The sequence below is a fragment of the Phyllobates terribilis genome, unplaced genomic scaffold (genome assembly GCF_046119375.1).
Source record: "Phyllobates terribilis strain yellow unplaced genomic scaffold, ASM4611937v1 Scaffold_35__1_contigs__length_13245226, whole genome shotgun sequence".
Lineage (NCBI taxonomy): Eukaryota > Metazoa > Chordata > Amphibia > Anura > Dendrobatidae > Phyllobates > Phyllobates terribilis.
Window position 1 is genome coordinate 2,261,528 of NW_027362795.1, and position 27,313 is coordinate 2,288,840.

A 27,313-nucleotide genomic window follows, 5' to 3' on the forward strand; every position below is an offset into this window, starting at 1 on the left:
GTGGCCGGGGGGCTCCAGGACCAAACCAGGAGGGAGGCCTCAGTCATCAGTGGCCAATATTCCCATGAAGTGGCCACATTTACCAACCGCTCTGCAGCCACTCGTTTACCTTTGTCCAACACCTCCGTCGCTCCTTGCAGTTATTAGGCCACCACTGAAATTCTTTTCTGACTACACACAGACACGTACATAGACACCGTGCATGCCACCATCACCGTCCACAACCAGAGTCCTGGTCCAGACCAGTGGCCTTTCCAATTCAAGTCTACTTGGGTTTAAACAAGGGTCCTGTCTCTAAGAGAACCATGTGCTTGCCACTTGGAACAGCAGTAATACAGTAACACCAGGTTAATGTTCTTCGGGCACAGAGATGCACAGACAGTGAACCCTCTTAAAAAGAAGAATTGGACTGACATTCCCTAAGCAATAAGTACCCACACAATTGGAGGGACAGATTGCTAGCCCTTGCTGCACCATGGTGTATGCCCAGTGGTGGCCACTCTTAGTCTAAGTTGGCTCTTCAGATTGCATGGTGATAAAGAACCTGAGGGCCATATACCTTCAAGAAAAAGATCTCATAAGGACACGTTGCCTTGAATTGTGAAGAACACAATAATGTTTTCCATACAATTCTATTGTGTTCTATTCAGGATATATTAAAAAAAAGTCTGGTCCTTAGAAGTTATAAAATGAGGTCAATACAACCTCAGGTGAACAACACATCACAAATTACACCAGGTCATCGAATATTTACCAAAAAATAGACTTAAATGCAGAAACAGTGTGTGAAAAATTAAAGGGGTTGTCCAATGAAAACAAGCTCCAATCTACAGGAACCTTCATCCCCTTTAGATTGGAACGGTGGTCCGCATGCTAAAATGCTGCTCCATTCATTCTATATGAGGCGGCCATGAAGTGCGCCCGACTTTTTTGGACCGATGAGACAGATTGGCCTTACAGAGAAGGGTCCTTGGATTGGACGCCGAGTTACGGACCCCAAAGCAGCACTGAATATGATGTAGTAGTGGGAGTCACGAGTGCAAGGGTTCAAGGGCGCCAGTAGTGGAAGACATAGTGCGCGAAACCGAAGAACAAGTAAGCAGACCTGCTGATCAGCACTGCAGTGCTGAGGCCGAGTTATGGCAAAATAGGGAGCGACAGTGCGCCTCACCAGTCCTGGAGTATATTACAGAGGAAGGATACTGTGTGGAAAATGCTTCATACTGTAAAGGAAACGTCCAGAACACTTTGTGCCCGATATCCCTTGTATGCCGGGACGTTGCTAGGGTCCTAAAAGATCAGGGGCCAAAGCCCCAAAGTAGGTGTTTCCCCATACAACCTCCCCGTCACTTAAAAGAGGACCTATACATATATAATTACAGTACACCATTGCCCTCTACCATCAACACTACACAGTGAGTACATAGTATTATGATATGACCATTGCCTCTACATAAAAAACACACCGTACAAAGACCATCTGACTTCTCACATTTCCAGCACCGTCCCCATCTATTCCCACCCTGCACAACCTCCCCATGCTGCCTGCTCCTCCGACGTGGAATAGGAACCTCAATACTTCAAAAATTATGTCATTACTATGATTACACTCCACCAATTAATGCTACAAAGACTGTGTGCCAGATAGAGGGGACCTATAAAAATAATAGCGTCCCATAGAAAGTAGTAAAGACCCCACTGTGCTACCTAGTAAGTAATAATGCCAGATATGCTCTTATGAAAGTTTCAATATCTGAAGTGTTCCCTCCAAGCAACAAATACCGTTGAGTATCCCCTTTAAGTAATAATGCCCCCTTAAAGCCACAATCAAACTACACCCAACTACAAAGTTCTTCTTCAAGTCTATGGACGATGATTTCGGGGTGGTGAAAGAAGAAATTTCTGATGATGCACCCATTTAAAAGAAATAATGTCCTGAGTGCCCCCATAGCACCCTGTATATTGTATGATAGTCCCACAGCTCCCTACACACTGTATGATGGTCCCCACAGCTCCCTATGCACTGTATGAATGTCCCCACAGATCCCTATACACTGCATGATGGTCCCCACAGCTCCCTAGACACTGTATGGATGGTCCCCACAGCTCCCTATGCACTGTATGATGGTCCCCACAGATCCCTATACACTGCATGATGGTCCCCACAGCTCCCAAGACACTGTATGATGGTCAACACAGCTCCCTACGCACTGTATGATGATCCCCACAGCTCCCTATACCCTGTATGATGGTCCCCACAGTGCCCTATGCATTGTATGATGGTCTTCACAGCTCCCTATGCATTGTATGATGGTCTCCACAGCTGCCTATGCATTGTATGATGGTCCCCGCAGCTCCTTATGCACTGAATGATGGTCCCCACGGCTCCTTATACACAGTATGATGGTCCCCGCAGCTCCCTACGCTCGGTATGATGGTCCCCACAGCTCCCTATGCACTGCATATGGTCCCCACAGCTCCCTATGCCCTGTATGATGGTCCCCACATCTCCCTATGCACTGCATAATGGTCCCCACAGCTCCCTATGCACTGCATAATGGTCCCCACAGATCCCTATGCCCTGTATGATGGTCCCCACATCTCCCTATGCATTGTATGATGGTCCCCGCAGCTTCTTATGCACTGAATGATGGTCCCCACGGCTCCTTATACACAGTATGATGGTCCCCACGGCTCCTTATGTACTGTATGATGGTCCCCGCAGCTCCCTACGCTCGGTATGATGGTCCCCACAGCTCCCTATGCACTGCATAATGGTCCCCACAGCTCCCTATGCCCTGTATGATGGTCCCCACATCTCCCTAGGCACTGTATGATGGTCCCCACAGCTCCTTAGGCACTGTATGATGGTCTCCACAGCTCCCTATGCGTTGTCTGATGGTCCCCACAGCTCTCTACGCACTGTATGATGGTCCCCGCAGCTCCTTTTGCACTGTTTGATGGTCCCCACGGCTCCTTATACACTGTATTATGGTCCCCACGGCTCCTTATACACTGTATGATGGTCCCCACAGCTCCTTATGTACTGTATGATAGTCCCCACAGCTCCCTACACTCTGTATGATGGTCCCCACAACTCCCTATGCACTGCATAATGGTCCCCACAGCTCCCTATGCCCTGTATGATGGTCCACACAGCTCCCAATGCACTGCATAATGGTCCCCACAGCTCCCTATGCACTGCATAATGGTCCCCACACCTCCCTATGCACTGCATAATGGCCCCCACATCTCCCTATGCACTGTATAATGGTCCCCACAGCTCCCTATGCACTGCATAATGGTCCCCACAGCTCCCTATGCATTGTATGATGGTCTCCACATAATGGCCCCCACAGCTCCCAATGCACTGCATAATGGTCCCCACAGCTCCCTATGCACTGCATAATGGTCCGCACAGCTCCCTACGCACTGCATAATGGTCCCCACAACTCCCTACGTACTGCATAATGGTCCCCACAGCTCCCTATGCACTGCATAATGGTCCTCACAGCTCCCTACATACTGCATAATGGTCCCCACAGCTCCCTACGCACTGCATAATGGTCCCCACAGCTCCCTATGCCCTCTATGATGGTCCCCACCTCTCCCTATGCACTGCATAATGGTCCCCACAGCTCTCTATGCACTGCATAATGGTCCCCACATCTCCCTATGCACTGTATAATGGTCCCCACAGCTCCCTATGCACTGCATAATGGTCCCCACAGCTCCCTATGCATTGTATGATGGTCTCCACATCTCCCTATGCACTATATGATGGTCCCCACAGCTCCCTATGCACTGCATAATGGTCCCTACAGCTCCCTATGCACTGTATGATGGTACCCACAGCTCCCTATGCCCTGTATGATGGTCTCCACAGCTCCCTATGCACTGTATGATGGTCCCCACAGCTCCCTATGCACTGTATGATGGTTTCTACAGCTCCCTATGCATTGTCTGATGGTCCCCACAGCTCCCTATGCACTGTATGATGGTCTCTACAACTCCTTATAACTGGCATGATGGTCCCTACAACTCCCTATATCCTGTATAATGGCCCTCACAGCCCCATATATACAGTACTGTATGATGGCCCCTACAGCTCCCTTTATACTGTATGATGGCCCCCGCAGCCCAATATATACTGTATGATGGCCCCCACACCCACTTGTACACTATATTATGGCCCCTACAGCTCCCTTTATACTGTATGATGGCCCCACAGCCCCTTATAAACTGTATTCTGGCACCCACTCCCCATTTTATATAATATGATGGCCCCACTGCCCCTTATATATAGCATGATGACTCCCATAGCCCCTTATAGTATGATGGCACACACACCTCTTATACAGTTAGGTCCATATATATTTGGACAGAGACAACATTTTTCTAATTTTGGTTCTAGACATTACCACAATGAATTTTAAACAAAACAATTCAGATGCATTTGAAGTTCAGACTTTCAGCTTTCATTTGAGGGTATCCACATTAAAATTGGATGAAGGGTTTAGGAGTTTCAGCTCCTAAATAAAGAAATATTTGTCTGTGTCACAGAAGAGCCGATCTCACAACTTTCCAGCCTTTACTTCGTTTTTCTAATTTTCCTCCTACTGAAGTCCTAGATCCCTCTTTCATTGCCCCCATGAAGTATGATGCCAATAAAAGTGCCCCCCAAAACACAGTATGATACCCCCATGGTGCATTCCTCCACATTAGCCTCTACATGAACAGTATAATGACCTTATTGTACCCCACTTCAACTCCCAAGGCAAAGTATGGTGACCCTAACACAGTATGATTCCCCCAACTGTGACTCCGCACAGCCCTCCATACAGTATAATGAGCCTACATACAGTATAATGGCCCACACTAGCCCTCCAAACAGTATAATGGCCCCACACAGCCCTCCAAACAGTATGATGGACCCCACACAAACCTTCACACCGTATAATTGCTTTCATACAGTATAACGGCCCCCCACATAGCCCTCAAAATATCATAATGGCCCCACATAGACTTCCATATAGTATAATATGCCACCCATAATCCTCCATATAGTATAATGCACCCTCCAAAATCCTCCATATAGTATAATGCACCCCCCATAATCCTCCATATAGTATAATGAACTTCCCATGGTCCTCGATAGAATATAATGCACTCCCCATAGTCCTCCATACAGTATATTTCACACCCCAAAGGGTAAAACGCAGCCCCCATATAGTATAATGTACCACACAGTCCTGCCGTGTTATGGGCACCACGTACTCACTGATTTTAAAATACCGTATGTTTTAAATAAGACGACCCGAGTATAAGCCGAGGCCCCTAATTTTACCACAAAAAAACTGGGAAAACGTATTGAGTTGCGTATAAGCCTAGGGCGGGAAATGCAGCAGCTACTGGAAAATTTCACCATCCTGGTTTTTGTGGTCCCTCATCACCAATCCTGGTATGTATGGCACCCCTCATCCCCCAATACTGGTACATATGGCACCCCTCATCCCCCAATCCTGGTATACATGGCCCTCCCTCATCCCCCAATCCTGGTATGCATGGCCACCCCTCATCCACCAATCCTGGTATGCATAGCACCCCTCATCCCCCAATCCTGGCATGCATGGCCCCCCCTCATCCCCCAATCCTGGTATGCATGATCTCTTCATTCCCCAATCCTAATATGAATGGTCTCCTCATCCCCCAATCCTGGTATGTATGGCCTCTTCATCCTCCAATTCTGGTATGCATGGCCTCTTCATCCCCCATTCCTGGTATATATGGCCCACCTCATCCCCAATCCTGGTATGCATGGCACCCCTCATCCCCCAATCCTGGTATGCGTGCCCCCCCTCATCCCCCAATCCTGGTATGCGTGCCCCCCCCCTCATCCCCCAATCCTGGTATGCGTGGCCCCCTCATCCCCCAATCCTGGTATGCCTGGCCCCCTCATCCCCCAATACTGGTATGTATGGCCTCCTCATCCCCCAATATTGGTATCTGTGGCCTCCTCATCCCCCAATCCTGGTATGTGTGGCCTCCTCATCCCCCAATCCTGGTATGTGTGGCCTCCTCATCCCCCAATCCTGGTATGTGTGGCCTCCTCATCCCCCAATCCTAGAATGTGTGGCCTTCTCATCCCCCAATCCTGGTATGCATGGCCCCCTCATCCCTCAATCCTGGTATGTGGGGCCTCCTCACAATGCCAATCCTGGTATGTGTGGCCCCCTCAACCCCCAATCCTCGTATGCATGGCCCCCTCATCCTCCAATCCTGGTATGTGGGGCCTCCTCACCCCCCAATCCTAGTATGTATGGCCCCATCACTGCACACTGTCTGTCATCACTGTATTCCTGTGACAGCCAGCCTGTTGCAAGTGTTCATAGGAGACCGTGATTTCTGCTATATATAGCAATGCTGTATATAGCACAAGCAATCAGATTGCAGGTTCAAGCCCTCTAAAGAGACTAACAAATACAGTGAAAAGTAAAAAAAAATGAAAAAAGTATAAATGTTCAAATCATCCCAGTTTTCCCCCCATTAAAAATTAAGAAATATAAAACATTTAAAAAATACACATATTTGGTATCGCTGCGTTTGTAAAAGTCAGATCCATCAAAATATAAAATAAATTAATCCATTTAGTAAACGGCGTAACTAGAACATTAAATAAAATGCCAGAATTACAGATTTTCAGTCGTTGCAACAAGAAAAAAATATATAATAACAGACAATCAAAACATTGTATATACCCCAAAATGATATCAATATAACCATCAGTTTGTGGTGCAAAAAACAGCCCTCACGCAGCCCCATTCCCGAAACATGGAAACGCCGCGGCTTTCAGATCTCGGAAAGTGGCGACACAAGCAAATTATTTTTCATCACTTAAATATAAATCCTATAAATCGTCACTTAAGTAGAACAGATGAAGCTTTACTACCTCCTGCTCCAGCTCCAGCACTTCACCGCTGCCGCTGATCTTTAGTCACTGGCTTCAAGGGTGACATCATGACTGCAGCTCTGCAGCCAATCACTTGGCTCAGTGGCCACGCTGACAGAGCTTCTAAACTCAGTGATTGGCTGCAGCAATGATGTGTGCTGAAGTTGAGCTATCACCGCTGCAGCCTGTCACAATAGAGCACAGGAAGCGCTGAAGATCCAGAGCTGGAGCAGCAGGAGAAAGTAAAGCTCTGTGTGTTTTCTCCACCACTGGGAACCTCCTATATATTACATAAAAACATTCCTGAAAACCCCTTTAATCTGACTTTATAGAAAAAGTCTATATCCGGCTACTGTCCTCCCCTCATGAATCACAAAATATGCCAAGTGTGAACAACTCCTGTCCCCAAATGAGGACTTGCAGGCGATCAGTTGATAGTCGGGGGTCTGGCAGTGAACCCCCTCAGCAATCAGCTGTGTTTTGCTGGACGTAGTGGCCTCTCCAGGACACATGTGGTATTACATGGTGCGCTTTCAAAATAATATGTAATATGTAATACATGATATCTTGAAGTCTTCCAGAAGAAGATATTGGCAGACAGGTAATGACTTATTACCTCCCAGCCATTGTCTCCTTTATCACTCGCTAGTTCTTATACACATTTGGATGATTTCACATCTTCGTTGGAAGCCGTATTAGGAACCTCCATCGCAGATTTTATCATACAGGACGAGTTCTCAGCCAACAGCTATTTGGCCATTGTTCACATGACGTAAGCCTATGTTATATACAGCAATATGCAGCAGGATACACGAGATCCAGGGAAATATCCAATCGCCAAAAATGGAGTCAGGAATGGTATGTGTGGCCTTCTCATCCCCCAATCCTGGTATGTGTGGCCCCCTCATCCCCCAATACTGGTATGCATGGCTCCCTCATCCCCCAATCCTGGTATGTATGGCCTCCTCACCCCCCAATTCTGGTATGTGTGGCCCCATCACTGCACACACAAAAAATAAACACTTATACTCACCTTCCTTCCTCACCTCTGCTCCAGAGCTGCTGTGTTCTGTCTGCCAGCAGCTCATGTTGGTATCTGAGCAGCGCGCGCTCTTAGTTGTCGAGGTGAGCTGCTGCTGCTGCCGGCATATTCACTCCTCTCCACGCCGGGACTATGAGCGTTGACAAGCGTGAATATGCATTCTCTTTAGTAGAGGGCACTGTAAGCAGCAGCCACGGCTCAGCGCTCCTCCGTGCCCGCTACTAAAGAGAATGAATATTCCCTCTTCTCCACGCCCATGGAAGTGGAGAAGAGGGAATATTCATGTAGCTTTAGCAGCGGGCACACGTGGTAGCTACAGCAGCCGCTACTGCGTGTGCCCGCTCCTCCGCCGCAACCTCCCACCCCCCCAGTACTCACCTATCCTCCTCGCTCTCTCGAGGCTCACGGGCCCCATAGCAGTGGTGTGGCCTGCCACCATTGGCGGTACGCCACTGATTATGGCTTACAGCCAATGAAATCACAAAAGTCATTATCTCAGTAAATTAGAATACTTTATAACATCAGCTTGAAAAATGTTTTTAAAATCCGAAATGTTGGCCTACTGAAATGTATGTTCAGTAAATGCCCTCAATACTTGGATGGGCTCCTTTTGCATCAATTACTGCATAGTGCGGCGTGGCATGGAGGCGATCAGCCTGTGGCACTGCTGAGGTGTTATGGAAGCCCAGGTGGCTTTGATAGTAGCCTTCAGCTCGTCTGCTTTGTTGGGTTTGGTGTCTCTTATCTTCCTCTTGACAATACCCCATAGATTCTCTATAATAGATTCTCTATGGGGTTAAGGTCATGTGAGTTTGCTGACCAATTAAGCACAGTGATACTGTTGTGTGTAAACCAGGTATTGGTACTTTTGGCAGTGTGGACAGGTGCCAAGTCCTGTTGGAGAATGAAATTTCCATCTCCAAAAACCTTGTCGGCAGAGGGAAGCATGAAGTGCTGTAAAATTTCCTGGTAGACGGCTGCGCTGACTTTGGTCTTGATAAAACACAGTGGACCTCCACCAACAGATGATATGGCTCCCCAAACCATCACTGATTGTGGAAACTTCACCCTAGACCTCAAGCAGCTTCGATTGTGGCCTCTTCACTCTTCCTCCAGACTCTGGGACCTTGATTTCCAAAGGAAAATTGGAACTCTGGGACCTTGTGGATGGTGTCAATGACTGCCTTCTAGGCATTTGTCAAGTCAGCAGTCTTCCCCTTGATTGTGGAGCCTACTGAAACAGACTATGGGACATTTTTAAACACTTAGGAAGCCGTTGCAGGTGTTTTTTGTTAATTATTCTAATTTACTGAGATAATGACTTTTGTGTTTTCATTGGCTGTAAGCCATAATCATCAACATTAACAGAAATAAACACTTGAAATAGATCTCTCTGTTTGTAATGACTCTATATAATATATGAGTTTCACTTTTTGTATTGAAGAACTGAAATAAATTAACTTTTTGATGATATTCTAATTTAGTGAGATGCACCTGCATATGATAACTGTTGCCCCCAGTGGAATATATGCGGTGTCTATTTTGGGATATTTTAGTATACCCATGATGATACTATAGACAGCCATTATACCTGGAATGGCCCCTTCCTTGCGTACCTTGCTTTTTTTTTGCTTACATGTCTAACAATCACATATGTGTTGTGTCCCTTCCCCCATCATCCTATTTTTCTCTTGCTGAATAAATATTATAGATTTTATACTCCCTGGACTCCTTTGATGGTCTTTTACCCTGCGGGGTTTTCTTTCATATACAGTACAGACCAAAAGTTTGGACACACCTTCTCATTTAAAGATTTTTCTGTATTTTCATGACTATGAAAATTGTACATTCACACTGAAGGCATCAAAACTATGAATTAACACATGTGGAATTATATACTTAAGAAAAAAGTGTGAAACAACTGAAAATATGTCTTATATTCCAGGTTCTTCAAAGTAGCCACCTTTTGATTTGATGGCTGCTTTGCACACTCTTGGCATTTTCTTGATGAGCTTCAAGAGGTAGTCACCGGAAATGGTTTTCACTTCACAGGTGTGCCCTGTCAGGTTTAATAAGTGGGATTTCTTGCCTTATAAATGGGGTTGGGACCATCAGTTGTGTTGTGCAGAAGTCTGGTGGATACACAGCTGATAGTCCTACTGAATAGACTGTTAGAATTTGTATTATGGCAAGAAAAAAGCAGCTAAGTAAAGAAAAATGAGTGGCCATCATTACTTTAAGAAATGAAGGTCAGTCAGTCCGAAAAATTGGGCAAACTTTGAAAGTGTCCCCAAGTGCAGTTGCAAAAACCATCAAGCGCTACAAAGAAACTGGCTCACATGAGGACCGCCCCAGGAAAGGAAGACCAAGAGTCACCTCTGCTTCTGAGGATAAGTTTATCCGAGTCACCAGTCTCAGAAATCGCAGGTTAACAGCAGCTCAGATTAGAGACCAGGTCAATGCCACACAGAGTTCTAGCAGCAGACACATCTCTTCAACAACTGTTAAGAGGAGACTTTGTGCAGCAGGCCTTCATGGTAAAATAGCTGCTAGGATACCACTGCTAAGGACAGGCAACAAGCAGAAGAGACTTGTTTGGGCTAAAGAACACAAGGAATGGACATTAGACCAGAGGAAATCTGTGCTTTGCTCTGATGAGTCCAAATTTGAGATCTTTGGTTCCCACCACCGTGTCTTTGTGCGACGCAGAAAAGGTGAATGGATGGACTCTACATGCCTGGTTCCCACCGTGAAGCATGGTGGAGGAGGTGTTATGGTGTGGGGGTGCTTTGCTGGTGACACTGTTGGGGATTTATTCAAAATTGAAGGCATACTGAACCAGCATGGCTACCACAGCATCTTGCAGCGGCATGCTATTCCATCCGGTTTGCGTTTAGTTGGACCATCATTTCTTTTTCAACAGGACAATGACCTTAAACACACCTCCAGGCTGTGTAAGGGCTATTTGACTGAGAAGGAGAGTGATGGGGTGCTACGCCAGATGACCTGGCCTCCACAGTCACCAGACCTGAACCCAATCGAGATGGTTTGGGGTGAGCTGGACCGCAGTGAAGGCAAAAGGGCCAACAAGTGCTAAGCATCTCTGGGAACTCCTTCAAGATTGTTGGAAGACCATTTCCGGTGACTACCTCTTGAAGCTCATCAAGAGAATGCCAAGAGTGTGCAAAGCAGTCATCAAAGCAAAAGGTGGCTACTTTGAAGAACCTAGAATATAAGACATATTTTCAGTTGTTTCACACTTTTTTGTTAAGTATATAATCCACATGTGTTAATTCATAGTTTTGATGCCTTCAGTGTGAATGTACAATTTTCATAGTCATGAAAATACAGAAAAATATTTAAATGAGAAGGTGTGTCCAAACTTTTGGTCTGTACTGTATGTACTCACTGTGTGGTGGTGATGGTAGAGGACATTGTGTAGCAGGATCATTTTGGCCTTGTATAGTAGTAATTTTGGGAATATTGGTCTTTGTATAGTGTATTTTAGATTAGTAACAGTGGTATACTGTAATTATATATGTATAAATCCTCTTTTAAGTGGCAGGGAGGTTATATGGGGAAACATGTACTTTGGGGCTGGGGTCCCTGATCTCTTAGGACCCCAGCAACGCTCCTGCACTGGGGAAAAGCAGGGTCTGGAGGCCACTTTAATATGATCATTTTATGGATATGACGCCAAAGAAACTAATGAAGTGCTTTGCAAAGTGCCAGAATTTTCACAATTCTGAAAATAAATTGTAAGTTTAGTTCCACTATAAGTGATGTTAATTCTGTTATGAGAGCTAACCTTCTGAGACAGTTTATCAATGCGGTGTGTGAATTGTCACATTAAGCTTTGCTACATCTATACATAGTGAAGTTCAGGATCAAAATGCTGCAGGTCCCATCTCTTCTACAGAACAATCCCATGGAAATAAAGCTGATCATTTTATCAGATGGGATCATTAGAACTTACCTGGTTGGATCCTTTGTTTCTGGTGGTTTCTTTCCCAGGTCGTCATTAAGGCCCTTTACAATAAGCTCCAAAAACTCATCGGACTTTCTGAATCTTTCAAGCGTTTTCTCAATCACAGAAAGGACAGAAAGGCCGCGCTTATCCTGGCAGAAGAGAATCAGAGATATATTGTTCTACATCTTCCAGATGTTTGGATTTATTTACAGACTAATGATTAATCTCGCAAGAAGAATGATAATATAACAGATCAAAATTTTGGGGTAAAATTATTCAATTTTAAAAATATATATAGCAATTACATTATTCTGACAAGACCAATTTTTTATTTTTTTCCTCCCCCTTTTCCCAAAAAAACTATAACTTTGTTTTTTCATTCACATAGACGGAGGGCTTGTGTTTTGTGGGACTAGTTGTTGTCTGGAATGACAACATTCAATTTACCACATAAAGTATTGAAAAATGGGGAAAAAATCAAAGTAAGGTTATTATTTTTGTTTGTTTGTTTTTTATGAACATTTTAAAAAAATGTGGTTTGTGAGACCATTTTCATCTTGCGAAGACCTAATTTTATAAAATGATCCCATTGATGGAGTTGTTGGCTTCTTCTTGTGGAGAGATCAGTAGTTACAAGTTTCTGATTACATTTTTGGGAGGGAAGTAGAGACCCAAAAACCACAACCACAACCATGGCACTTTAATGTCCTTTACAGCATTGACCCAACGTGTAATAGATTTATATATAATGAAAGATTGTACTTATGTCAATGCAGCAGAAACAAATATTGTTTTACGCTTTTCTTTTTTATAGTTGGCCAGAAAACCTCAGAACCTTAAGCAGAAAATGACATGAATGAGAACATCTGCCCGGCTTGTACCGGATCCGGGGGTGTTACGTACAAGGCGAAGGTCCCAGAATAAGGATTTGCTTCATTTTGGTGCAGAGTTTCTAGTAGTTTCTGGTTACTACTGTTACAGGCAGATGCCGTCTGCATAATACAGCCAGCACCGCCTCAACCCCCTCCATGAATGTGGACCCCGGCACAAACACTCAGGCACATCCTTTTATGCTAAGACATTAATAATTCTACAATTATCACACACAACTTATATATAGAAACCTCCCAACCGTCCCCGATCCAATGGGACTGTCCGGCTGTCGCTGGAGGTCGGGGCCATGTCCTGACGAGCTGTGTTCTGTCAGGACAGTCTGTGTAGTACAAGAATGTCTCATGCCGTGCATGCTGCTGTGATCGCTCCTGGAGAGGGGCAGCATCCACTCCGTACGCCTCGTATATGCCCGGCTCCGCTCCGCAAGCCTCGTACACGCCCGGCTCCGCTCCGCACGCCTCGTACACGCCCAGCTCCGCTCCATACGCCTCGTACACACCCGGCTCCGCTCCGTACGCCTCGTACACGCGCGGCTCCGCTCCGTACGCCTCGTACACACGCGGCTCCGCACGCCTCGTACACACGCGGCTCCGCTCCGCACGCCTCGTACACACGCGGCTCCGCTCCGCACGCCTCGTACACACGCGGCTCCGCTCCGTACGCCTCGTACATACGTGCGGCTCCGCTCCGTACGCCTCGTACACGCGCGGCTCCGCTCCGTACGCCTCGTACACGCGCGGCTCCGCTCCGTACGCCTCGTACACGCGCGGCTCCGCTCCGTACGCCTCGTACACGCGCGGCTCCGCTCCGTACGCCTCGTACACGCGCGGCTCCGCTCCGTACGCCTCGTACACGCGCGGCTCCGCTCCGTACGCCTCGTACACGCGCGGCTCCGCTCCGTACGCCTCGTACACACGCGGCTCCGCTCCGTACGCCTCGTATACACGCGCGGCTCCGCTCCGTACGCCACGTACACACGCGCGGCTCCGCTCCGTACGCCTCGTACACGCGCGGCTCCGCTCCGTACGCCTCGTACACACGTGGCTCCGCTCCGTACGCCTCGTACACACACGGCTCCGCTCCGTACGCCTCGTACACACGCGGCTCCGCTCCGCACGCCTCGTACACACGCGGCTCCGCTCCGCACGCCTCGTACACACGCGGCTCCGCTCCGCACGCCTCGTACACACGCGGCTCCGCTCCGCACGCCTCGTACACGCGCGGCTCCGCTCCGCACGCCTCGTACACGCGCGGCTCCGCTCCGTACGCCTCGTACACGCGCGGCTCCGCTCCGTACACCTCGTACACGCGCGGCTCCGCTCCGTACACCTCGTACACACGCGGCTCGGCTCCGTACACCTCGTACACACGCGGCTCGGCTCCGTACACCTCGTACACACGCGGCTCCGCTCCGCACGCCTCGTACACACGCGGCTCCGCTCCGCACGCCTCGTACACACGCGGCTCTGCTCCGTACGCCTCGTACACGTGCGGCTCCGCTCCGTACACCTCGTACACACGCGGCTCTGCTCCGTACACCTCGTACACACGCGGCTCTGCTCCGTACACCTCGTACACACGCGGCTCTGCTCCGTACACCTCGTACACACGCGGCTCTGCTCCGTACACCTCGTACACACGCGGCTCTGCTACATCCACACTGTAAACCCCTCCTGACCCCACACATAACCTTCAGCTCATCCAGCACCATGACAACCAGCACAGCAGAGTCCTGCATCCACTGAGGCCCCTGATCATGTGACCCCTGACTCCTCCCCTCCTGTGACCTCATCACATCTCCTGTGCGCACAGAGCAGCCATATATGTGGTGGCGGCTCTGCAGGTGGAGGTATGTGGAGACCCCATTACTGGGCGCAGGGGGCATTAACCCCTTCAGCACGGAGACTCTTTGGGGGTCTTGTGTTGCCCCTTTATAAGAATCTTAAGGTTTTTGTTCTGTTTCCTGTAATAGATACATACGACCCAGCTATGGAGACAGGAAGGGAGGAAACGTATTGTTCTCATAGTACAGGACCCCTTTACTGGCCCCACAGTGTAATGCCCCATTATGCCCCTTATGCAGGATGTATGATGCCCCCCACAATGTAATGCCCCCATTATGCCCCTTATACAGTATGTATGATGTCCCCACACAGTGTAATGCCCCCATTATGCCCCTTATACAGTATGTGTGATACCCCACACAGTGTAATGCCCCCTTTATGCCCCTTATACAGTATGTATGATTCCCCCACACAGTGTAATGCCCCCATTATGCCCCTTATGCAGTATGTATGATGCCCCCACACAGTATAATGCCCCTTATGTAGGATGTGTGATGCCCCCCACACAGTGTAATGCCCCCATTATTCCCCTAATGCAGTATGTATGATGCCCCCCACACAGTGTAATGCCCCATTATGCCTCTTATGCAGGATGTGATGCCCCCCACACATTGTAATGCCCCCATTATGCCCCTTATGCAGTATGTATGATGCCCCCCACACAGTGTAATGCCCCCATTATGCCCCTTATGCAGTATGTATGAAGCCCCCACACAGTATAATGTTCCCCCCTTAGCGCCTGAAGTCCTGTAGTTGGAATAATCCCTCTGGAGTTGGTTTTACCTTTGCCTGCTCCCCTACATTTAGACCCTCGAGCATGTATACAGGCATGTAGGGGAGCAGGCCTTACTAGATATTGAGGCTTTGTACAGTAATATATCGCATGAGGATGGTATCAGAGGGGTAAGACGTTTATTGAAATCGAGATCAATAGAGTGTAGCAGACAGAATGACTTCATGGAGGATCTTCTAAAATTCACTCTTACTCATAACTTCTTTCTTTTTGACAGGAAATACTTCCACCAGCTCAGGGGTACTGCGATGGGGAGCCTCTGTGCCCCTTTGTATGCTAACTAGTGTTGAGCGATACCTTCCGATATCAGGAAATATCGTATCGGATTGGATCGGGCCGATACCCAAAAAGTATCGGATATCGCCGATTCCGATACCGGAAACCAATGCAAGTAAATGGGACACTAATATCGGAATGAAAATAAACCCTTTCTTTCCTTGTAGGTTAATTCTACATGAAGTAAAACAACTAAGAATAATGTAGAATGACATGAAAAGCCGGCAATTCATCAGCGGCATTCACCGGTACCCGACAATTTACAACAGAAAGAATAGAGCTTCACACATAGATTAGATAGATAGAAACATGTCAGTCACATATATATGAAGTACTGTGACAGTGTTGCTTACTGTACTTGTCATTTAGTGTAAAGGATTTATTAAAAAAAATATTAGTGTTTTCGTGCACCGTCTCTTTAAGAAAGCCGGCCGGCAATTCAGCATCTGTACCCGACAATTTAGAACAGAAAGAATAGAGCTTCACACATAGATTAGATAGATAGAAACATGTCAGTCACATATATATGAAGTACAGTGACAGTGTTGCTTACTGTACTTGTCATTTAGTGTAAAGGATTTATTTAAAAAAATAATAGTGTTTTCATGCACCGTCTCTTTAAGAAAGCCGGCCGGCAATTCAGCAGCGGTACCCGACAATTTAGAATAGAAGGAATAGAGAATCACACATAGATTAGATAGATAGAAACATGTCAGTCACATATATATGAAGTACAGTGACAGTGTTGATTACTGTACTTGTCATTTAGTGTTAAAATAAAGGATTTATTTTAAAAAAAATTGGCGTGGGGTTCCCCTTAATTTTAGTCTCTAGCGGAGGTTAAGCAGACGGCTGGGGCAAATGTTTGAAGCCTGGGAAGGGGGTAATACCCACGGAGCTTCCCAGGCTACTAATATCAGCCCCCAGCTGAATACATAGCCTTTACTAGCTATTAAAATGGGGGAACCCCCCCAAAAAAATAACGTGGGGTCCCCCCTAATTTAATAGCTAGCACAGGCTAGGCAGACAGCTGGGGGCTGATATTAATAGCCCAGGAAGGGAGCCATGAATATTGGCCCCCTCCCAGGCTAGAAACACCAGCCGTCAGCCGCCCCAGAAATGGCGCATCCATAGGATGCGCCAATTCTGGCACTTAGCCTCGCTCTTCCACGCTGCCCTGGTGCGGTGGCAGGGGGTAATAGGGCTGGGGTTGATGTCAGCTTATAATGCCAGCTGACATCAAGCCCAGGTTAGTAATGGAGAGGCGTCTATAAGACACCCCCATTACTAACCCCATAGTCAAAGTTAAAAGAAAACACAAACACCCAGAATAAAGTCCTTTAATTGAAATAAAGACACAATTCTTTATTGTTCTAAATTAAACCATACTTACCATCACGCCCATTCCAGCTGAAGCCAACGATCTCCTGCAATAAAAGAAAAATAATAAAGCAACCTCATCCTTACCTTTCCATGGTTCCCACGACAGCTTCAGCTCTGCTACATCGAGATGACAGGCTGGACCGCAGCAGAAAGCTGCCATCCAGCCTGTCATCCCGCAGACACTGAGAAGCGCAGGCATGCTTGCGCTCCTCAGTGTCTCTCTGTGACGTCATCCAGATGAGCCGAGTTCATGTCCAATGAACTCAGCTCACCTCATGCACGTCACTGACAGCGTGGGAAAATTCTCCTGCACTCAGCGCTTCAGCGTGAGAATTCTCCCACGCTGTCAGTGACATACATGAGGTGAGGTCATGTCCAATGAACTCAGCTCACCTCATGCACGTCACTGACAGCGTGGGAAAATTCTCACGCTGAAGCGCTGAGTGCAGGAGAATTTTCCCACGCTGTCAGTGACGTGCATGAGGTGAGCTGAGTTCATTGGACATGACCTCGGCTCATCTGGATGCCGTCACAGCCAGACACTGAGGAGTGGAAGCATGCCTGCGCTTCTCAGTGTCTGCGGGATGACAGGATGGATGGCAGCGTTCTGCTGCGGTCCAGCCTGTCATCTCGATGTAGCAGAGCTGAAGCTGTCGTGGGAGCCATGGAAAGGTAAGGATGATGTTGCTTTATTATTTTACTTTTATTGCAGGAGATCGTTGGCTTCAGCTGGAATGGGCGTGATGGTAAGTATGGTTTAATTTAGAACAATAAAGAATTGTGTGTTTATTTCAATTAAAGGACTTTTTTCTGGGTGTTGTGTTTTTTTAAATACTTTACTAGAAATTCATGGTGGTCATGTCTAATATTGGCGTGACCCCATGAATTTTGGGCTTAGGGCCAGCTGATAATGCCAAGCTGGCCTTAACCCCTTTATTACCCAGTGAGCCACCGCACCAGGGCCCTGGATGAGTTGGGTACAGCGCCAGAAGATGGCGCTTCTATGAACGCGCCATTTTCTGGGGCGGCTGCGGACTGCAATTTGCAGCGGGGGTGGCCCAGAAAGCTTGGGCCTCCCTGCGCTGCGGATTCCAGCTCCCAGCTGCCTAGTTGTATCTGGCTGGGCACAAAAATAGGGCGAAGCCCCACGCATTTTTTTTTTAAATTATTTCATGAAATTCATGGAATAATTAAGAAAAAAGGGCTTCCCTATATTGTTGTGTCCGGCCAGGTACAAATAGGCAGCTGGTGGTTGGGGGCAGCCCGTTCCTGCCTGCTGGACACAAATATAGGGCGAAGCCCCACATAATTTTTTTTTAATTATTTCATGAATTTCCTGAAATAATTAAAAAAAAATTGACGTGGGGCTTCACACTATATTTGTGTCCAGCCAGGTACAGCAGGCAGGAACGGGCTGCCCCCAACCACCAGCTGCCTATTTGTACCTGGCCAGACACAACAATATAGGGAAGCCCTTTTTTTCTTTATTATTTCATGAATTTCATGAAATAATTAAAAAAAAAAAAACGTGGAGCTTCTCCCTATTTTTGTGTCCAGCCAGGTACAACTAGACAGCTGGGGGATGGAATCTGCAGCGCAGGGAGGCCCAAGCTTTCTGCCCCCCCCCCCCCCCCCCCCGCTGAAAATTGCAGTCCGCGGTCGCCCCGGAAAATGGCGCGTTCATAGAAGCTGGATGCTGTACCTGGCTGGCATACAAAAATATGGCGAAGCCCACGTCAAAAGTTTTGGGAAAAATTTATTAAAAAATAAATAATAATTTAGGGACTGCATCTTTATTATGTCCTCAAATGTCATTTAGTGTTAAAATAAAGGATTTATTTAAAAAAAAAATGGCGTGGGATCCCCCATAATTTTAGTCTCTAGCGGAGGTTAAGCAGACGGCTGGGGCAGATGTTTGAAGCCTGGGAAGGGGGTAAAACCCACGGAGCTTCCCAGGCTACTAATATCAGCCCCCAGCTGAATACCTAGCCTTTACTAGCTATTAAAATGGGGGACCCCCCCAAAAAAAATGACGTGGGGTCCCCCCTATTTTAATAGCTAGCAAAGGCTAGGCAGACAGCTGGGGGCTGATATTAATAGCCCAGGAAGGGTGCCATGAATATTGGCCCCCTCCCAGGCTAGAAACACCAGTCGTCAGCCGCCCCAGAAATGGCGCATCCATAGGATGCGCCAATTCTGGCACTTAGCCTCGCTCTTCCACGCTGCCCTGGTGCGGTGGCAGGGGGTAATAGTGGTGGGGTTCATGTCAGCGCCAGCTGCCATGAAGCCCAGGTTAGTAATGATGGCCGTCTATATGACACCCCCATTACTAACCTACAAAGTGTTAAAAAGAAAAAACACACTACACCCAGAAAAAAATAATTTATTTGAAATAAAACACCATTTTATTTAATTCTTAGTTTACTAAAAAAAAAATAGTTACCTGTCCACGTTCCTGCGCTGATCTCCCATGCACAGCTGTCACATCTGGAGATGGTGACAGCTGTGCATGGCTGCTGTAAGCTCACGCTGCCGGGAACACGTCCGCTCCCGGCAGCGGGAGCCACTGACTGAGGTCACCGGAGTGCATTCAGGCAGCGCAGCTCCGGAGACCTCCTTTACGGCACTGCTGTACCATGGGAATTTCTCACGATACAGCAGTGCCGTAAAGGAGCTAACCGGAGCAGCGCTGCCTGAACTCCGGTGAACCCTTACGGCCCAGTCATTCTAGCGGCGGCAGCGGTTCAGAGCGGTCACATTCTATGTGGCTGCTCTAAACTGGAGATCTTCGTGGGACACTCGTGGACTGCTACGGAGGGGTAAGGATAAGGTTGTGGTTTATTATTTTATATTTTATTACAGGAGATCGATGGCTTCGGGGAATTAGGTGTCTAGGTGAGTATAGGTGTAGTTTTTTATTTTTTACTTTATTTTAGGTGGCGATCGGCGGGGACAGGTAATGTATGAACTAATTTCTTTTAGGTAACCACTGGCCACCAATGACATGTATTTAAAATTTATTGGGGACACAGTAGGGCAATTTAAATAGCAGGATCAGGCTGATGGGAACTACTGCTCCCATCGAGCTGATCCTGCTGGCAGGAGTGGACGGGGGACAGACATAGGCCGATGGGAGTAGTAGTGTCACATCGGCCTATGTCTGCCTGCACGCACAGACACCCCGCACACACACCCGCACGCACACCCCGCACACACACACCCCGCACACACACACCCCGCACACACACCCGCACACACACCCCGCACACACACACCCCGCACACACACACCCTGCACACACACACACCCCGCACACACACACACCCCGCACACACACACACCCCGCACACACTAATCATGACGGGTCTGGGAGGTGAGGCTGACCTGTGCGGCCGTGGGAAAGTTCATGTGAGTTCATGCAGTCAAGCATGAACTCACATGAACCCTCTGAGGGCAACGCGGCGACTTCAAATGAACAGCTGATCGGCATCACCTGATACCTCAGCTGTTCATTTGAAATAACCGGCGGGAAAGCGCAGCACAGAACGGGAAAGCCGGCGGTGAAGTCTTTTCACTGCCGGCTTCCCCGCCCGGGTCCTTCGCTCCTTGGTGCTGCGCTCCCCGCCCGGTCCTAATTTACGATTGGGATTGGAGGTGGCGAGGGGAGCAGAGGATCGGGGTGGGAGGCTGCGGGGAAGCTGTATGGGGCTGTGTGATTGTTTAAAAGCCGGCGGCTTTTTACCGCGCGCCGGCTTTTAAACAATCAGGAGAATTCTCCCCCGCTGGGATGGCATTCTGATGACAAGCTGGATCGCAGCTGAGCGCTGCCATCCAGCTTGTCATCCTTCACAGACACTGCAGAGCGCAGGCATTATGGGAACTTCCGATTCCGGTATTCGATATTATAAAAGTATCGGAATTAAGTATCGGAATTCCGATACAGTGAATATCGGCCGATACCCGATATTTCAGTATCGGAATGCTCAACACTAATGCTAACCTATTCTTGGGCTCATAGGAGGAAACCACAAAATTCAGGGATGATCATAAGTGGTGGCATCCATATATTGGAGTATGGTATAAATATATTGACAACATTTTTATCATCTGGTCAGGGACGGCCAGGTGTTATCCGAGCGCGCTCGGATGCTAAGAGTATCTTCTGCGTGGTTGAAAAATATGTTTGCCTCGTCACAGTTGCATAAATTGCGGCTGCTAGGCATCTGCAACACATGCAGGGATTGTCTGTTATACTAGAGAGGAAGCTATAGTGTCACCAAACTGGGACACAAGTTCTCCTACACAGAGCTGAATATGCAGTGCCACAACCAGTAGTGTGTGGCCCTCATCGAATGGACTTTGAGAGTCGTACCGACAGCCTCGGACTGGCCTGGCGGGGTGCCGGGAAATTTCCCGTTGGGCCCCCTGCAGAGAAGACAGAGGAGAAATTTTTTTTTTGAAAAAAAAAAGTGGTCGCGGGCCCTTTAAGGGCGCGCGCACGCACTCTCACCGTCGCGATTCCCAGGACAGTAGCGGGAGGGGCCTGGGAGCAGGAGAGCCGAAGAGCAGAGCAGGGGCTGCACTGCTGCGTCACACTCGGCAGACAGGGCCGCATGTCTGCTTTGGCTATGTGCCCACGATGCAGAAATGAAGCAGAAAATTTCTGCAGCATTTCTGCATCTCCCTGGCAGAAAAAAGCGCATGCAGATTGTGCATGCGTTTTTCCTGCAGAATACATGCGGATCCACATGCGTATTCACATGCGTTTCCGCATGCAGATTGACAAGCACTTTCCAGGCGATAGCATCACTTGGAAAGTGCTTGACAACTAGGTCACACTGTATAAATCCATGCAAACAGCATGGATTTATACAGTGTGAACCGTAAAAATTAAAACAAATAAAGCTATACTCACCCCCGAGGCCCCGGCGTGGCTGCAGCGCTGCTTCCTGGCTGGTTCCCGGCTGCCGGCATATCGCGAGACAGAGCGGTGAAGGGCCTGCGGTCACATGACTGTGACGTCACCGCAGGTCCTTCAGCGCTGCTGGCATTCAGAGAGAAGACGCCGGACAGGTGAGTATAAACTTTATTTGTTATTTTATTCTTTTTTTACAGGTACAATGGTACCCAGGTCTGGATGAGAGTCTCCTCTCCTCCAGACCTGGGTACCATCCGCACATAGAGACGCATAGAAGCCGCTTGTACAAATGTACAGTCGCGGTTTCTATGCGTCTCAATGCAAGTCAATGGCGGGAGTTCCGCTGCGCTTCCGCAAAATTAAATGACATGCTGCGGATTTTTGTACGTAGCATAAACGCTGCGGAAAAATCCGCAGCATGTGCATAGAACATGCGGAATCCCCTTGGGGACCATGGGGTGCGGATTACCTAGCGTTTAACAAGCGTTTATGCTGCGGAAATTCCGCAGCATAAACGCTTGAAAAACGCTACGTGGGCACACAGCCTAAAAGTGACGTCACAGCGCGCCCTGCCCTGCAGTCTCCCGCCTTAGGAGCGCGTCTGTACTGTACAGGTAGTGTAATATTTGTGTGTTTGTATGAATTTTTATGTATATGCCTGTGTGTGTGTGTGTATGCCTGTGTGTGTGTATATGCCTGCCTGCGTGTGTGTGTAAATGCCTGCCTGCATGTGTGTACAGTGTGTGTGTGTATATTCCTGTGTGTGTGTATATGCCTGTGTGTGTACAGTGTGTGTGTATATGCCTGTGTGTATATGCGTGTGTGTGTGTATATGCCTGCCTGCGTGTGTTTGTATATGCCTGCATGTGTGTGTGTGTGTGTGTGTGTATATATACCTGCATATGTGTGTGTATATACCTGCTTATGTGTGTATATGCCTGTGTGTGTGTATATGCCTGCATGTGTTTGTGTGTATGTATTTGAGTGCCAGCATGTCTACGTGTGTATATGTATCTTCACACATGTGTGCGTTCTTCCCTGCGTGTCTGCATTTTTGTGTGTCATTGTCTGAGTGTGTCTGTGCATGACTGTGTGTGCATTTCTGCGTGTGCTTGCTGTGTGTGTACGTGTCCCCATTTCTATGAGTGTGTATCTGCGTGTGGATATTAGGGCTCTTTCACATGTCCTGATATTTACGGGACTGGAGATATCATTGTCCACCTGTGTGTCATCCGTGTGACACGTAGCAGCGCTTGGGAATCAGTGTACAGTTGGCGCTGTTCCCAAGAGCCGGGTGCTGAGCGCTGCCCTCATCATAGATCCCTGCCGGTGCTGCAATCAGCAGAAGCTGGGTCAATGATGAGAGTAGTAGTCTACTCATGCCGTGTCCAACTGTAAAAATAGGAATAAAATAAAAAAAATCCTTATACTCACCTCTTCTAAGTGTCACTCGCTGTAATCCGTGCGAGTGCTCACGCCGAGGGGAATGACTCCTGCAGCGAGCGGGCCCCGAAGCTGCGCTCAGTGATTGACAGGGCACCGCTTGTTGAGCACAGCTCCGGGGCCCACTCGCTGCAGGAGTCATTCCCCTCAGCGTGAGCGCTTGCACGGATTACACTGGGTGGCACTTAGGAGAGGTGAGTTTAAGGATTTTTTTATTTTATTCCTATTTTTACAGTTGGACACAGCGGGAGTAGACTAAAATTCATCATTGACCCTGCTGCTGCTGATCGCAGGACCGGCAGGGATCTATGATGAGGGCAGCGTTCAGCACCCGGTGCTTGGGAAGAGCGCTAACTGTCATCAGTGTGCTTGATGTTTTGCTGGAGGTGCAGCAGGTAAAAAACAGACATGTCAGCGTGTTTTGCCCACGGACACCACATGGTCTGTGGAAAGTGGAAACACACTGACATGTGCACATTCATTTGAATGGGTCTACATGTACCAATGTCTCTGGTACGTGTGGAAACTGCCACCGCATGTACTGACGTGTGAAAGAGCCCTTAGTATGTGTCTGTGTGCGCTTGTGTTCGTGTGTGTAAGCGCGCTTCTGCATGTCTGTGTGCTCTTCCGAAGATTTATTATATTTAGGGAGAGATGGGAGAGAAATTTTAGGTGACCGAATGGGGAGATGTGTGAAGAAACAGTATGGTGAACTAGGGGAGGGGTGGGAATGAGTGCAGGAACAGAATACGGAAGGGGGATGTGTGAGGAAACAGTATGGAGAGTGGGGGAATAGTGTGAGGAGACAGTATGGAGGGAGAAAAGTGTGAGGTGACACAGCACAGAGACTAGGTAGTGTGGGGGAAGGTACAGAGATGCGGCAGTATGGGGGGAACAGTGTGAGGGCACAACAAGGAGGGAACAGTATGCTGAGGATGGGGAGTGTGATGAAGGGGCACAGTATAGAGACTGGGCAGTATAGGGGGGACACAGTGTGAGAGGACAATGTGAAGAGGGGGCCCAGTATAGTAAGGAGAGGACAGTGTGGAGAGGGGGCCCAGTATAGTAAGGAGAGGACAGTGTGGAGAGGGGGCCCAGTATGGTAAGGAGAGGACAGTGTGGAGAGGGGGCCCAGTATGGTAAGGAGAGGACAGTGTGGAGAGCAGGTACCATAAGAGGGGTAGAGTGTATGTCATGTTTTGTGCAGGGAGCATTGTAAGAGTTAGGTTTATTCAGGGGCTCAGTGTAGATATTTTTATTCAGGAGCATTATAATAACTCTGCTATCTTTAAGGGCATCGTGTGGGGATGTGCTGCAGAAGACCGGAGAAGATGGAAGTCTGCAGAGACGAGCTGTGGATGAGAAAAGTCATCATGGAGTCTGGACAAGAGGAAGAAAAGAAAGAGAACGACTCTAATCAGAGAAGACGTCTCAGGTAAGATACCTGGATGTAAATGTTCATTTGTGATCCTGCCTGCGTCTCATCAGTACTGTGCTTCTTGTATGGTCCGCAGTCTGATGATGACTGATAACAACTCCCAGTATCTCTATTGTTAATTACATACTGGGAGTTGTAGGTTTATGCGATACAAAGATATATGGGGCTGACCTGACATTACAATTGATGGTGATTCAGATGATATATTCATGTACTGATGTGTTTGTGCGCGTCTGCGTATCTGGAATAATATGTATTTTTGTAAGATGCGTGTATGTAACTGTGCATTGTGGTGTGTAATAACATTCATATGCTTGAGGCACCTTTACTAAATCTTTTAGGTCTCTTTCACATGTGTTAGGGAATTCCATTTGTCTTTCCCCATTTAGGAACAGACAAGTGAAATTTGCTAACCTTGTCATAACTGTCACCATTGGGATGTGCTTGTATGGAGCGGGTTCAGGAGCTGAGCCTGCTCCATACCGGGCAGATGTCGGCTGTGTTACATAGCCGGCGTCTGCCTGTAACTACAAAGTGAGGGTGCTGCAATAACATCCGGCACCTTGATTGTGACACTTCCATGGAGCCCAACCTCAGGCTGAGCTTCATTGAATGACTAACATGGCAGCAGCACCTGGCAACTAGTGCTGAGTGAGTGTGGTCGGATAAGGTCCCCAGGGTAGCATGTTTTGCAGCGGTAGACAGACGCAACACATGCAGGAATTGCCTGTTTGTTAGGTAATCCCTGCACGTGTTGCTTCTGTCTACCGCCGCAAAACATGCTACCCCGGGGACTCGAGCATATTAGCAGAGCACTACAAGATACTCAGATAACACCCGAGCATGCTGGGATAACACCTTATCCGACCACGCTCGCTCAGCACTAGTTGCCAGGTGTTGCTGCCATGTTAGTCATTGAATGAAGCTCAGCCTGAGGTTGGGCTCCATGGAAGTGTCACAATCAAGGTGCCGGACGTTATTGCAGCACCCTCACTTTGTAGTTCGCGGTGACTGTAATGTCTCCGTCCTTGCACCGACCCAATAACAGGAAGTGAGTGGCGACAGGGAGAATAAAATGTAATTTTCTCCCTGTAGCCAATGCTTTTCCATTAAGCCGTCTAATCAGGCTTTAAACCCTATTTACCTGCAGATTACCCCTATATCTGCAGATAAATATCATTTTTCAAGGTGACAAGTTACCATTAAAGGGACTCTGGCAGTACGGAATGACTGTTCGAACAAAGTCCTGCCGCTTGGTGCTCCACATACGGCCAATCATGTAATTATAGTACATTATAGAAAAGCATAACAAGTAATAAAACAGTTTATGGTGGGCTGTAGTGTGGGCCCCTAGAGTCAGTTCCCCTTGTGGGCCCTAGACACCCCAGTCCGACCCTGCGTACCGATGCACCTCAGCCAGTGAGGTCCTCACAAATCAACTGGGAGCTGAGAGTAGCTGTGAGGGACTGTAGCGACACATCTCAACCCATATGGTCCCCACAGGAGATTATAGGCCTTACCATAATGGTTTGTTGGACTGTTGTAGCTTGTAACAATAGTTATGTACTTCTACATATAACCAGAAAGTTCTTGACTCTGCATAATGCAGAAGTACAGTGTCCATTTTTGACAAGTGATTCTGACAAGTGACTTTTACTACTGTAATAATAATAAAAAAAATATTCACTGTTCACTTATGGGACTTGAACCCAAAACTCTACGTCTAGAAGAGTACCCCTGTAGTTTGTGTGCTAAATAGGCATAATTACAAAAAACCACAAAACATTCCTATTGGGATTTGAACCGAGCCATTGTAGTTTCAGAGGCTGATGCCTTACCATTGAGCTATCCAGCCATGACATAATGCCTGGGAGCTTTTCTTGTCTTATGAGATCAACCATGAAAATACCCAGGATGACTAAAAGTTATTGTGATTCTGATGTTTGAAGAAAGTCACACATCAAAATCACACATCATTTGAATTTGGCTTGGAGCAGGTATTTCTGAAAGTCCCAATCAGTTTCAGATACTGTAGGTTTGCACTGAAAATCATATAACCAAACCGAACGCTTAGCTTTTATCACCTGAGTTTATAGCTCAGTGGTTAGTGTACTGACTTCTGGACAGAATTTTGGGTTCAAGTCCCATCAGCGAACAGTGACTTTCTTTTATTATTATTACAGTTGTAAAAGTTACTTGCCAGGATCAATTGTCAAAATCACTTGTCAGACAGGGTATTTAGCCTCAGGCTGACATCATTCTGATGTTTGATTTTGATATCTGATTATGTCCTAAAATGGACACTGTACGGAAGAAGCATTCATAAAGTATTGTGCCTGCTATCTGATATATGTACTTATCGT